The 14,542-nt window shown below is 42.3% G+C and overlaps 1 protein-coding gene across 3 annotated transcripts in view; it reads right to left on the bottom strand.

The window, feature by feature from the left end:
• arhgap22b (Rho GTPase activating protein 22b) overlaps window positions 1-14,542 on the bottom strand; it is a 77,195-nt gene that overhangs the window by 61,816 nt on the left and 837 nt on the right. The window lies entirely within an intron of this gene.

The following is a 14,542-nucleotide window of genomic DNA, read 5'->3' as shown; positions in this document are numbered from 1 at the left end:
AAGTGATTTGCTTTGGTTTAATAGCATATTATGATAGTACTCATTGCTATAGAGTGTTTGTGTTCAGTAACAGGAGTCTCCATGTCTCTCCAGCTCTTTATTAAACAGAAAATGCAATTTCAGGTCAGGATAAAACAAAAATCTAATCAGGATAGAGAACTCAGACAGGATACAGATTAAACAAGTGAAATTGGTAGAACAAATGAGCAGAACAAAATGATTGGCTGAAATGTTGTCACCCAACTGAAAATGTATTTCCTGTTTATCAAAGAGCTGGAGAGACAGTGAGACTCTTGTTACTGAACAAAGTCAACAAACACTAGCAATTAACCTTTTAACAAAATACTTTTTGTTTTAACCAAAATATATCACTTACCCTACCTTTTAATATAGCATCACGCTCAGTTTAACCACTAGAACCATTCTTTATAATCTCTAAGAAGACAACAGATTGTTGCAGTCCTATACTTTAACGTCTTTCTCATTTTCCTCCCGTCCCTCTCTGTTCATCTCTCTCTATAACTCTTCTTCCACTCCATATGTTCTGCCCTGCTGCTCCTATTCCATCACATTCTGCTCTGCCGTCCTAGAACGTCGATGCTCTGCCATTAGCATTGAAATCACCTTGCATTCACACCGCTGTAATCAAACACACTCCAGTTAACACACACGTCCCATGGAGTTTGCAGCTGGTGCTATTGGATAGTGTTAACATCAGTATTAGATTAGGGATCTCTTGTAAGTCAGTGATTCTCAACACTTTTCATTTCAAGGACCACCAGTTTGATTATGCATTAGGCTACGGACCCTCGTTTGATACAATTGTTTTTTTTTATCTCTGGAAATCTACACTGTAAAATCAGTGTTTCTTTAACTCTGAGAGTGTACACAATGGGACCAAATGGACCCGGTAAGGGTTCATTTGGTTCCATTTGTACACTCTCAGACTCGCAAGGGTCCATTTGGACCTCTGGTGGTCCCCAGACCAGACGTTGAGAAACAGTGCCGCTGCGTGAGTAATAGAAATCTGTTCTGGCATGTTTAGCTTATTGACTACGTATGACACTTGACATCACTGCCAATCATTGTCCATAACATGTTTGGCCTTTGAGGAAAGCCATAAAGCCAAGTGCTTTCCATCAATATCAGTACGGATACAGCCTGAAGATCAACTTGACGACCTTGCAGGCTTATACAAAGGTTAAAATGTCATTTAGATAGCATGTTATGTAGACAGATGACAGTTTCATTTGTAGACCTGGCATCCTATAGTTTGTATAGTTTCAACGTACAGATTATTATACTTTTTTTTTAAATTATATTATTTGATATATATATATTTATTATTTAGACTGATTATAGGTTCTTAGTTTACCTATGATCCTAGATTACTATTTCTATACATTTGATTATTTCCTACCTTGTGTTTACCTTGCTTACTGTAAATCGCTCTGGATTAAGAGCGTCTGCTAAATTGTAAATCTTAAACTTGGAGGTAAACATTTGGCAATAGCTCACAATGTGTCACCTTGTGAGGTGTTGCTCATAATTGTAAATAGAAACATGGAAAATCAAACACGTTTGGTGTGAGGAACCGGTCCGATACACCATCGGAAGGCCACATATTTGAATCGTAAACCTAAACTCCCGCACATTACATGATAAGATGTGTTAACTGAACAAGCGATCGGCCCTATAATGTGCACAGACTAGCGCAGATATTTATCAGTTGTCGTTGCCAGATCAGGGTTATGGTCAGGGGTGCACATAACTTTTTAGGTCTAGTACTCAGAAGAGCACCTGGAGATGTGACTTGGTGCGCACCAAATAAATGGTCCCGTCCCGTTTTGTCAACGGGGGGTGGGGGGTGGGGGGCGGGTGCTGCGCGAGAAAAAAGGACGCTCTGCTTCCAAATTCCGCCGGTTTTCGCAGTTTTTTTTTCTCACGCCGTTTGGTGAACCCCCCAAGGTTGGTGCCCTGTGCTGCGCTGCTTTTATCCGCCAGATTGGGACGTTCACGGCATATTTTGCACCATTACGGTGCGTTCATCATCGGTGACGAGTGCCTCTAACAGCCGCTGCTGGCTGCGTGCAGCGATGCGAGGTAACACTCACACAATCACGTGCAGCATGCGTCCCCTCCCCCTGCGCCTAATGGCTGTACATGGGGCCGACGCGTGCTTTAGTGTGATTGTGTGAGTGTGGCTTCAGGAAGTAAATTCCTAGCCTCGATCTCCAGGCTTTTATTTTTTATTTTTGCTAAAAAATAAAAGCTTGGAAATTCCTGTCCCAGCTGTTGGTACGCAAAAGCGCCTCGCGTCGTCTGATGTGCCGCACATTATTTATTTTGGGTGCGCATGCGCACCTGCGCACCAGTTATGTGCACCCCTGGTTATGGTCATGGTGTTTGACGTGTGTTCTCAGCAAAAGCAAACATTCTTGGATGACTTAATTCCTTGGAATGCAGCTGTCCTTTTCTGCCCTCAGTCATAGCCCTATTTTATGCTTTGTCATACTACAGTTTTGCGTGAAAATAGCGACAATAACAAGCTTGTGAGCCTTCATATATGAAAATGTCTGAAGATTCCAAAGGGACCCCCAGAAGAGAAGATCTGTGTTTAAAAAATATTGATGATTTTTTATGATTTTCCAAAAATGAAAAAAAAAAATCTAGTATTTTTAATAGCCAACTCTATAATCTAAAATGACAACAGATGCTTTCCCGGTTTTGATGGGTTAACCCTAGTGACCCTACATACATTGGGCATGTCATTACAGGCAAACGTCTCAAGCAATTTCCACAAATGTCCAAAATACCCCAAAATTGTAAAAACAAACTATTTTCTCTAGTTTTGAAATAGCGCTTAGGTGGTTAATGTTATGGTCTGTCTGGATCATGGACACACTGGAAAATACACACTGGGCGAAGAAGAGTGAAGTCTGTGTGTGGTTTTGTTGTGATTGTGTGTGCAGTATGTGTCAATGTGGCTTTGTGAGTGTGCTTGTGTGCATGTGCATGTGCGTGTGCGTGTGTGTGCGTGCACTTGTATTACCATACTTGTGAGGGGTAAATATCCCTAGGGGTAAAGTATAGTGCAATATGAGAAATAGACATTGTGAGGAACATTTTCCTGGTCCTCAAAATTATAGTTGTCATTATGGTTAAAAAAAGATTTAGGGAGTTAAGCTTATAGGAAAAGGTTCAGGTTGGGGTTAGGATTAGACATTTAGAGGTTAGTTTTATAGGGTATTAGCAGGGATTGACACTAACGCCTGCCCGCCTGCCCGGGGCAGGTAAATAAAATGGTAGGGCAGGTGAAGTTTGCTATCTGGTTGCCCGACGGGCAGGTGCGCATTTTGAGTGGGGATGCAACCGTTTTTTGTTCGCTATAAAACACAACACGAGATATCCGTCTTTAGACACTTGAGCGTGGCCAGCGCGCTCCCCCTTTCCCTCTCTCCCCCCACACACACACAAACAATGAACCTGCGACACCCCGAAAACAGCTAATCTACAAGCTCACATAATACTGAAGACACGGGCACGCAACTAGTTATAAATCACCGGGTTGCAAAATCACATTTGGAATCTAGCGTGAAGTGATACGTTTGTGATACAGGGCTCTGGTTTGTGAGAAAGTGGAGTTGATGACGAGCACGGCTGCTTGCATCCCACCCGCGATATAAAACCAAAACACCCGCTGACTTTTGTCACATGTGCTGCAGTTCCCTACTTGTCTCTAACTGACGTGTGAAAATACAAGAAGCAGCTTGTAAAGCCTTCCTTATGTCAGTATCAGTTGAAAACAGCAGCGCAAGCCCAATACCTCCGTTTGTTTATTGAACGGTCAAAGCTTAACAAGTGTCAAGTCAGACGAACGTAAACCCTTGACTTCTGATCGATGGACTTCAAAATAAGAGTGCTTTGTCAAGTTATGGAAAAGTAAGTGTCTTCTGGTCTGTGGAATGTAAAATAAGAGCACTGTTGGCCTATAATGTGCTGTTTTCACTAAAAATATAAAATAACAAGTGTTAAAGGTAGGGTAAGTGATTTCCGTTTGTTAAAATAAGTGTTAAATAGCTCTATATTCTGATAGTACTCATTGCTATAGAGTGTTTGTTCAGTAACATGAGTCTCCATGTCTCTCCAGCTCTTTATTAAACAGAAAATGCCTTTTCAGGTCAGGATATCAGGACAGAGAACTCAGGATAGAGATTAAACAAGTGAAATTGGAAGTGATGACACAAAGAAATGAGCATGTAAAATTGGAACTGGAAGACTATAAAAATGAAGCTGATAGATGGGTACTCTCCTGATTGGCTGAAATGGTGTCACCTACCTGGAAACTTATTTTCTGTATATCAAAGAGCTGGAGAGACAGAGAGACCCCTGTTACTGAACAAACACTCTATAGCAATGATTACTATCAGAATATGGAGCTTTAACCCATAACAAAAAACTTTTTGTTTTAACCAAAAAATATAGCTTACCCTAACTTTAACCCATAGTCATAGCTATTTAGATATTTGGCATAAATATTGAGGTATGACTTTTTTATCGTGCAGCCCCATAATTCGCAAGTAGAAAGTAAAAAATAAGTGTTAAATTGAACACAATAGTCATCGTCCTTTATAAATTTTTTATAAAGGACGATTTACTTTTCGGGCAAGTGGGCAAGACCTGTGGGCAAGTAGAAAATGCCCTGTACTTGCCCGACGGGCAAGTGCCTCTGAGACCTTAGTGTCAACCCCTGGTATTAGGGTTGGGGTCATGCCTGAGCAGCCTGATTTATACTTAGGTGTGCGCCATTGTCACACAATGCTAATGCTCTAACCCTTACCATAGCATACATAAAATCACCATCCTAAAATATTGATGTCCTCACAAGTATAGTAATTAATACAAACGTGTGTGTGTGTGTGTGTGTGTGTGTGTGTGTGTGTGTGTGTGTGTGTGTGTGTGTGTGTGGGGGTGGGGGTGGGTGGGAGGGGGTGTGTGTGACTAGGTACATTTACTCAAGTACTGTACTTAAGTACAATTTTGAAGTACTTTTACTTTACTTGAGCATTTCCAATTTTCAGTACTTTTACTTCTACTCCACTACACCTCAGAGGCAAAGATTGTACTTTTACTCCACTACAATTATTTGACAACTTAAGTTACTAGTTACTTTGTAGATTTTGATTATTATTACAACACATCCATTAACCACTTCAGCCCTATAGGCTATTCGAAAATAGCCGATCTACAAGCTCACAACGCGTCGATGAGCTTGTACATCTGCTATTTTCAAAGCATTTTATACATCTGGAAACTTGTGCAATGGGACATTCTGCAAAATGAGTACTTTTACTTTCAGTACTTACAGTAAGTATATTTTAATGTGAATACTTTTTTACTTTTACTCCAATCCATTTTGAATACCTGACTTTTACTTGTAACAGAGCATTTCTACATTGCGGTATTGTTACAAAATGTGAGTACTTTTACCACCAGAGTGTGTGTGTGTGTGTGTGTGTGTGTGTGTGTGTGTGTGTGTGTGTGTGTGTGTGTGTGTGTGTGTGTGTGTGTGTGTGTGTGTGTGTGTGTGTGTGTGTGTGTGTGTGTGTGTGTGTGTGTGTGTGTGTGTGTGTGTGTGTGTGTGTGTGTGTGTGTGTGTGTGTGTGTGTGTGTGTGTGTGTGTGTGTGTGCGTGCGTGCGCGTGCGGCATGTGCGCGCGCGTGCGCGTGCGGCATGTGCGCGCGCGCGTGCGGCATGCGCGCACGCCCGCGTGCCAAAGCACCACTACCAACTGTTCCAGTTTGGATGCGAGTGCTGCTGGTGGTGGTGATTCACTCGTTCCTTGGCTGGCGTTTGGGCGTAGCTGTTCTGTGGTCAGTGCTACGCCAACCAGCTCTGCGTTCTGTTCTGCATGGTTTTCACGAGAGAAAAGGCTGTTTTCTGCATAATGCCAGTGATCTGTTTAAATGGCGTGCTCTGCGGCAGTGTCATTTACAGTAGATGGTATTTAAGGCAGGGTTGAATCATCACTGTGTGACTCATGTAATATCTCAGGGGGGGCTCCACATAATGCTGTCATATCATTTACCATAGCACACGTGTGTGCATGAGGGTGTGTTGCTATGCTTGTCAGGGCCAAATGTATAGTATAGGCCAAATGTATAGGATATGTAGCCTATATTAGAATTTGAGAAATAGATATTGTGAGGACAATTTATTGTCCTGTTCCTCACAAGATAAATGTTTGTTTAATGCTTAAAAAAAAGGCTTACAATTATTATAAGATTCATGGTTGTGACCAGGTTTAGGATTAGGCATTTAGAGGTTAGGTTTTAGGGGTTGGGTTTAAGAGTTATGCCTGATTTGTACGGCAGTTGGGTGCCGGTGTGATGCACTGAAAATAGCAGATCTACAAGCTTACAACGCATCACGCTGTGACGCGTTGTGAGCTTGTAGATCAGCTTTTTTCAGCGATACGTTAAAAAGAAAAAGAAGAAATGGTCAAATGGCATTTGTGGAATTGCCTTCCTGATGTCCTCACAAGTATAGTAATACAAACGAGTGTGCGTGTGCGTGTGGTGTGGCGTACAGTATATACGATGCAGTGGGGTTAAGTAAACACATGGTGGTGTGTGGGTGGTGTTTATTTCAGTGTGTGGGTGAATATTCAGCATACCAGATGAACTGATAACCATGTCACTCAGTGAGCTCATTAAAAACAGACATTATGTCACCATACCACAGTGACACAGTGATGGTAGCATGCTACCGTCTGTTAGCCATTACACAAATCCTGTTTAGGTTCCATTATACTCCGACTTAAAACCAAGAATCTTACTGTGTAGCCTTCCTAGACCTATACCTTTATTTTCACTGTGACTGATTAAGAAGTCCCATTGAGATCTCAACATTAAATCAAATATATGGATATAAGCCTATTGCATAGTAGAGCATTAAGTTGGAAGCTGTGGTATCAGAAAAGGACAGCTGCACTCCAAGGAAGTCATCCAATCCAGTAGTACCCCACCTGTCTGTCTGTCTGTGTGCTGGGGAACCCAGTACACACCTGTCTGTCTGTCTGTCCGTCTGTCTGTCTGAGTGCACGGATCCTCTGGTATGCAGTGACAAGTCCTTCTCTCCATGAATTGAGATCTAATTTGAAACAAGCCTGTAAATGTGCTTTTTCTCTGCAAATCTTCTAAATAAAGTATTCAATCAATCAATCAATCAATCAAAGCACCTCTACTGTAACAGCTTTGGTAGCAGTGTCCTGAAGTACGCTATCCAAAACACCACAACACAACATCCTATTCTTCAACTATAAATGTCACTACAGTTCCCAGATACCGGTCATACTCACTCAGAAACTTGTTGAAATGTCTCACGCACTCCCTTCTCCTCCAGGCTAGTGTGTTTAGTTGACCAGCCACAGCCCACTATGTAGTTATTAATGTCAGCCTTAAGGTAGAAATACTGAGTGAAAGAAACCCAGCTCCAAACACATTAACTTTCCAGTTTTTTTAAATAGGGTTACACACAAATATCCTCACTGATAACCTGGCACTTAATTTAGTGACAACATTTATCAGATTATAGGACTTTTCACCTGTTTCTCTCACTCTCAGACTGTCCCACTTCTTTCCTCCTTTTTTAGTTTTTGCCCCAAATGATTTTGAATGTAAACAAGCATTCTGATAGGCTGAGCACATAGACAATAAGGTTGGATGAATCAGCAGGTCAAGGCTGATCTGCTCTGAGTGCTGGTTTCTCTTGGAAATAGACATGACTTAGGCAAAATGAGTGTGTGCTTTTTTGCCTAAGTCAATTTTTCCAATTCATCCTTCCTGAAAACCTTCAAAATGTGAGTTAGGCAATTATGCTATGAGGCTAACGATAGTTTTCCTTTTCCTTGAACTGATGTTCTGCATGTTATCCTTCAAAATAATTGGAGTGAAGAGTAGGACAGCCTTGGCAGGGTCTGACTCTGAACCCACAACCTTGGCGACATACTATAAGAGGGCAACTCGACACAGTGAGGCCTCCTTTGAAAATGATATTTCTTCAGTTCCCGTTGTAGTCATTGCAGCCAGTTGTTGTCATGTGTAAAAATAACAGCAGTGGGTACGTGGTTTAGCACAGACATTAATGTCAATGCGAGACACATACATGCAAATTAGACAATTAGATGAGCCGTAATTGTGATTTGGACATTGTTGCAATTACCTCTCTCCATCAGGTGAGACGTTGAGGAAAGTTGAGGATTGTAACTTTAAACATTTCAGTATTAATGTTTAAACATTATATTGTCGCTGTCGGGTGGAAACCTCATATGTCCAAAAGCGTTCCATTTTATTATGATAAAAAAAAAGTGAAAGTAGCAGATCTACAAGCTCTCAACATGTCACATTTTGTGCGATACTCTTGATGTAGGACATGACATTTACAAAACAAATTATGGAGGTACAAGGTTTCTGCCTGACAGCGACGACACTTAAACATGTTTAGTATTGTTTAAACTGTAACAGAGGTAGATTTCAGGTTCAGTCGGGTGAATCAGAACATAGTGAAGGGTTTAAAATAATGCTGAGATGACAATTGTATAGCTGAAAAGTTTTCATTAATGTCTACTTAAGATGAATGTACTATTGGCAGATTATTGCACATGTTTGATTAGAACAAGAGTTTATGTATTCAAGTCACGGACACCTTCCATATTGACTTTCATAAGGTCACAGTCAGACCCCCATTTCAAATTATTATCTACAGAAGCCGGATATGAAAATATATTTTGAAAATTAAATATGTCTAAATCAGTGGTTCAGTCAGGATCACGTCAAAGTAGATTTAACCATTTATTGCAACAAATGGAATACAGTTATGCTTGGCGTTAAAGGCTCTTGGAGATACTATTTTTAAATTAAATATGTCTAAATGTCATAATTATAAATGAGAAATGGATTCTTAGTGGTGTTTTACTGAAGCATTATTTCTAGAATAGATCATGTCAAACGAATTGATTTATAGTTAAATTAAACTACTCATTTGGCTGGGGACCCCCTTGGAACCACCTCACGGACCCCATGTACAGTATGTATCAGGTCTTGGTGGTAATAGGGAGGGGTGTGTGTGTGTGTGTGTGTGTGTGTGTGTGTGTGTGTGTGTGTGTGTGTGTGTGTGTGTGTGTGTGTGTGTGTGTGTGTGTGTGTGTGTGTGTGTGTGTGTGTGTGTGTGTGTGTGTGCGTGCGTGCGTGCGTGCGTGCGATCATATCTGCTCTTAAATGATTGCCTTCCCAAATGAACAAATGGGGTTCCATAGATAGAAATCAAAACACAAGTGGCCTGACATACTGTACTGGAGGGATATATGATATTGCACGCACACACACACACACCCTATCAAACAGAAACTCTTACAGGTCACACACATACAGAAGCATGCACGCACGCCGCGCGCACACACACACACACACACACACACACACACACACACACACACACACACACACACACTCACCGAGCATATCACTTAATGCATTTTGGAGCTGTGTATTTATCATGGACAGGAAGTGGCATAAACATCAGGGACCATCTCATCCATTAACGTGTCACTATTTACTATAGCTAGACAATATCACACACACATGCACACACATGCATGCCTGGCCTGCACACACGCACACACATGCACGGACACATGCACACGTGCATGCATGCACGCACACACGCAAGCACACACACCCACACAGGCAGGCACCCAAGCAACACAATCCATGCATAAACACACAGATGTGCGCCAACCCAGATGCACCAAACCACACACGCGCAAAGCCACACAGACAGATAAGCGATCACGCGCACGCACACACACACATCTACGCGTGCTCTCACACCAGTCTGAGCAATTCAATTTTGTGTGTGTGTGTGTGTGTGTGTGTGTGTGTGTGTGTGTGTGTGTGTGTGTGTGTGTGTGTGTGTGTGTGTGTGTGTGTGTGTGTGTGTGTGTGTGTGTGTGTGTGTGTGTGTGTGTGTGTGTGTGTGTGGTGATTGATGGTGCTTGGGAAATTGCATCAGAGCGTACAGGTGGATCAGCCAATCACTGCTGATTAATGACTTAACCATTTCACTGCTAGAGTACAGCGTTGTGTGCCTACGTGCGTGCGTGTGTCTTTGGATCAGTGGGTGTACATTTATGGTATGTATGTTTGTGGGATGTGTCTGAATGTGTGTTTGAAGATGCATATACTTGTATGTATTTAAACACATTGTTGCCTTGTTGCTACAGTACTCATATGCCATGCATATGACTGTAGATTCTGGCATTCAGTGCACATGATCCGGTGCGTAATATTTTTTATTCATTTTTTTCATTTGCATACTTTGTGTGCGTGTGTCTGTGTGCGTGTGTGACTGTGTGTGTGTCTAGTTCTTTCATTTAGTGCACAAAGTGGTGCTGGGGTTGCGTCACGTGCCGTGCAGAGTGTCACTGTGTAGAGCTACTGTTCATCACAAAACCATGGTAACGCACATTAGAGAGAGAGAGAGAGAGAGAATTAAAGCTGGCACATTTTGTGTAGGTGTGTATGTACAGTGTGCGAGTGTGTATACACACTCGCACACATACTCTATGTATTTGTATGTGTGTGAATGAACAGTATGTATGTTTGTCAAACTAGAATATGTCCAGTGGGAGATTATTATTGTTTACCTGAGTGATGCTCATGTATGTAAATCAGAATGTGCACAAACATGCAGCTGTGTAGGCTACAGCACCCAGAACAAACAGGATTGAGCACATGAAGTGCGTGTGTGAGAGAGAGAGAGAGAGAGAGAGAGAGAGTGCGTGTGTGTGTGTGAGAGAGAGAGAGAGAGAGAGAGAGAGAGAGAGAGAGAGAGAGAGAGAGAGAGAGATAACTACAGTAGATGCCATCAAAGCAGCTGTCATCTCTCCAACCTTCTGCGCTGCGTTCAAGGAACGCCATGTTGTCATCAACTAAAGCTGCAATCTGAGATTCATTGTGATGAATACAACGCCATTTTAACCAATCTGTATGGTAGAGTATGTTAATACTATAAAGACATAGATTCATTGTTTACCTGGTATCCTTTAGTTTCAATGTACATATTATTATTTTGATAGTATATTGTTTAGACTATACTGTCTCTCCTCTGCATTTGATGTATGTGTTTACCTTGTTTATTGTAAATTGCTCTGCATAAGAGTATTGCCTACATTGTAAATTGTAAATACAATATAACTAGTACATCAGTATGGTAGAGTATGTTAATACAATATAACTAGTATATCTGTTTGGTAGAGTATGTTAATACAATATAACTAGTATATCTGTTTGGTAGAGTATGTTAATACAAATAACTACCGTAGTACATCTGTATGGACCATAGTTATATAGTATTAACATACTACCATACAGTATGTTAATACAATATAACTAGGAGGACGTGGTTGGAGGTGGTCTCACTTCTCTTACATTTGAGACATTTAGTCCCTGGTGTTTGTTAGTTAGAACACCTACTGGTGGTTGACAATGTCAATAAGGTTATTTGAAGCAGACATCGCACCAGATTGGAAAACTAGATGTTGTAACTCGGACATTGTTGCAATTAACTCTCTCTGTTGGGAGAGAACATCAAACTTACGGATTGTAGCTTTAAAGGCCACTTTCTAAAAATGAACAGAGATAATCCTGCAGTTGCTGAATCACCCCATCAGTTGATAATCTGATGGATTATCACCCAGAATGACCAGCATTCCCCTTCTTACTCTTTAGTGGCTTTGCGGACTAAAATCAATCATGTGCCAATTTACAAAAGGCATGCAGAGAACGCTGAGCTGAGCATGTGTTCACATCCCTGGTTTGATTATGTCTTCGTTTTAACCTTTAGTTATGTCGTTTGATGTCTGTAAAACACTTTGAGATGGTGTCCAGTACGGGTAGCACAGGGCTAGCGTTCCTGCTCGCTACCGTGGACGGGTTGAGCCTCTGGCACTCCCACAAACATAATAGGCTCTATGCACAGAAGCCACATTGGAAAGAAATTGGACCCCTAATTAAGGTAGACTACTGGAGAAACTCGGACAGTTAGAGCCTTTTGGGGCGGCAGTGGCTCAGAAGTTGCAGCTTGGGAACCAGTTCGATCCCGGTCTCCCCCAGAGTTAGTGTCGAAGTGTCCTTGAGCAAGACGCTGAACCCCTAATTACCCCCGATGAGCCGGTTGGTGCCTTGCATGGTTTCCTCCGCTGCCGGTGTGTGAATGTGTGTGTGAATGTGTGAATTTAAAGCGCCTTGGATAAAGGCGCTATATAAATGCACCATTTGCCTTTTCTTTTATTAACAGGGTGCAAGAAAAAAGGTGGCAGCATTTCGATGTGACTACATCTTTGTTTGTCATGTCAAGTAAAGACTACATGTGGTTTTAAAACAAGCAAGGGCAGGTCATTCGATAAGCCAATGTCCAAAGGCCGACAATAATGAGAGGTACCTCGTTCTGCATGTGGGAGACTCATAGAGAAAGTCACTAATAATGAACATGAATGGGCAATTAAGCAAGATAAGTCAACAGAACAATACAATCACTATATTACACAATGTGCCGACAGAATAGGGTTGAATAGGCAATAGACCTAGATGTTTGACTCTGTCCTAAAGACGTCTACTGTGGAATAGGCTCTATGCACAGCAGCCATATTGAACAGAAATCGGGGCCACTTCAAATGATACTAAGGCTCTGTTCCATTCTGGTCAAACAGAGTCAGGGTGTTGATATTGTGCATGTTGGCTCACTGGAAACACTCTGCTACACCAGTGGGTCTCAAATTGGGGTCCAGGGACCCTCATGGTTACTTGAGGAGGGTTCCAAATTGCCCCTTACGGGTGTGTAACTCTGAGAGTGTACAAATGAAACCAAATGGCCCCTTACGGGTCCGTTTGGTTCCATTTGTACACTCACAGAGTTATGGAGGTTCTTGAAATTAAAAGGTTTGAGAACCACTGTGCTACACTAAATGGAACACCTGTGACAGAAGTAAGGAAGAGGCCCAATTTCTTTCCAATATGGCTGTTGTTCATAGAGCCTATATTCTGAAGCTAACTGAATCAGTTTGACTGAAATATTGCAGTGATAGTATGGTGCCAAATTCATCAAACACAGTATAACTCACATTCTGACGTGGAATTACATTTCAGTTGAATGTAGTTTTCGAGTTTACTGTGGACTCATGTGAAGACTCTGATTTATTGTAATTTGCTAATGATTTGCTCTCTCTGGGAGAAGACAAATCATTCTGTCCTGTTTGTCTCGGATGATTAATTTAAGTACAATCAAATCCAGATGGTAACTGTAGTCACACACGCACATCCACCCACACGCACGCACGCACGCACGCGCGCGCACGCACGCACGCACGCACGCACACACACTTCAAAAACACGCACTTAAAAATATTAGTAGCGCTGCAAATTAGAACACACAGACCATAATAGGCTTACACTCATGGATAAACACACTCGCACATTAATACCAACATTGGCGCTCATGGGAGAAGCGGCTGTGGCAGTGTGTGCATAAAGATGTACTTATTAGTCAGAATCTGAATCTGCTTATTGACCAAGTGGGTTCACACACACACATGCTCTTGTGCGCATGTGTGTGGGTGCGTTCACACACACACACACACACACACACACACACACACACACACACACACACACACACACACACACACACACACACACACACACACACACACACACACACACACACAGAGGCAGTGACAGGCAGCTGACGGCTGTGTGATAAGACCATGCCTTGCAGCGTTGAAACCAGAGATGCCGCTAATAGAATTCACACAACGCCACTTCTCTCTGCTCTGATTTTTCTCCTCTCCTCTCCTCTCCTCTCCTCTCCTCTCCTCTCCTCTCCTCTCCTCTCCTCTCCTCTCCTCGGAGGGGTGGAGGAGAGGAGGAAGACAGGAGAGGAGGAGGAGAGAGAAGAGGAGGCTCCTCTCCCCTCCCCTCTCCTCTCCTCTCCTCTCCTCTCCTCTCCTCTCCTCTCCTCTCCTCTCCTCTCCTCTGCTCCAGCAGTCAGCTGTAGTAGTAGTAGAATGCTAATGTGTGGTAGCGTAGCAGAGCCAGGCTGTAGGCAGCAGCTGTAACAGTCCCCCTGTACTGCTTCATTCACAAAATATGACACACACACACACACACACCGGCTCACACACATTGGTTCTTTTGTAGAAGTAGTGTACAGTATGTGTGTGCGTGTGCGACTGTGCGTCTGTGCTTGACTGCATGATTACATACTACACACACACACACACACACACACACACACACACACACACACACACACACACACACACACACACACACACACACACACAGAACAACCTGTTCTCATGTTCAAATTTAATATAATAAACGTTTGCACATGTGTACGAGTGTGATCAAAACTTTACAGTGCTTCAACCGGATAGACTGCCACCACATCTGGATAGACTAGCAACACACATCTGTAATCTGGA

This window comes from Gymnoscopelus braueri, assembly GCF_963280865.1.
Source record: "Gymnoscopelus braueri genome assembly, chromosome: 17".
NCBI classification, from domain to species: Eukaryota; Metazoa; Chordata; class Actinopteri; order Myctophiformes; family Myctophidae; genus Gymnoscopelus; species Gymnoscopelus braueri.
The sequence above is the reverse complement of the archived record's forward strand: the minus strand, read 5'-3'. Positions and strand labels throughout refer to the sequence as shown.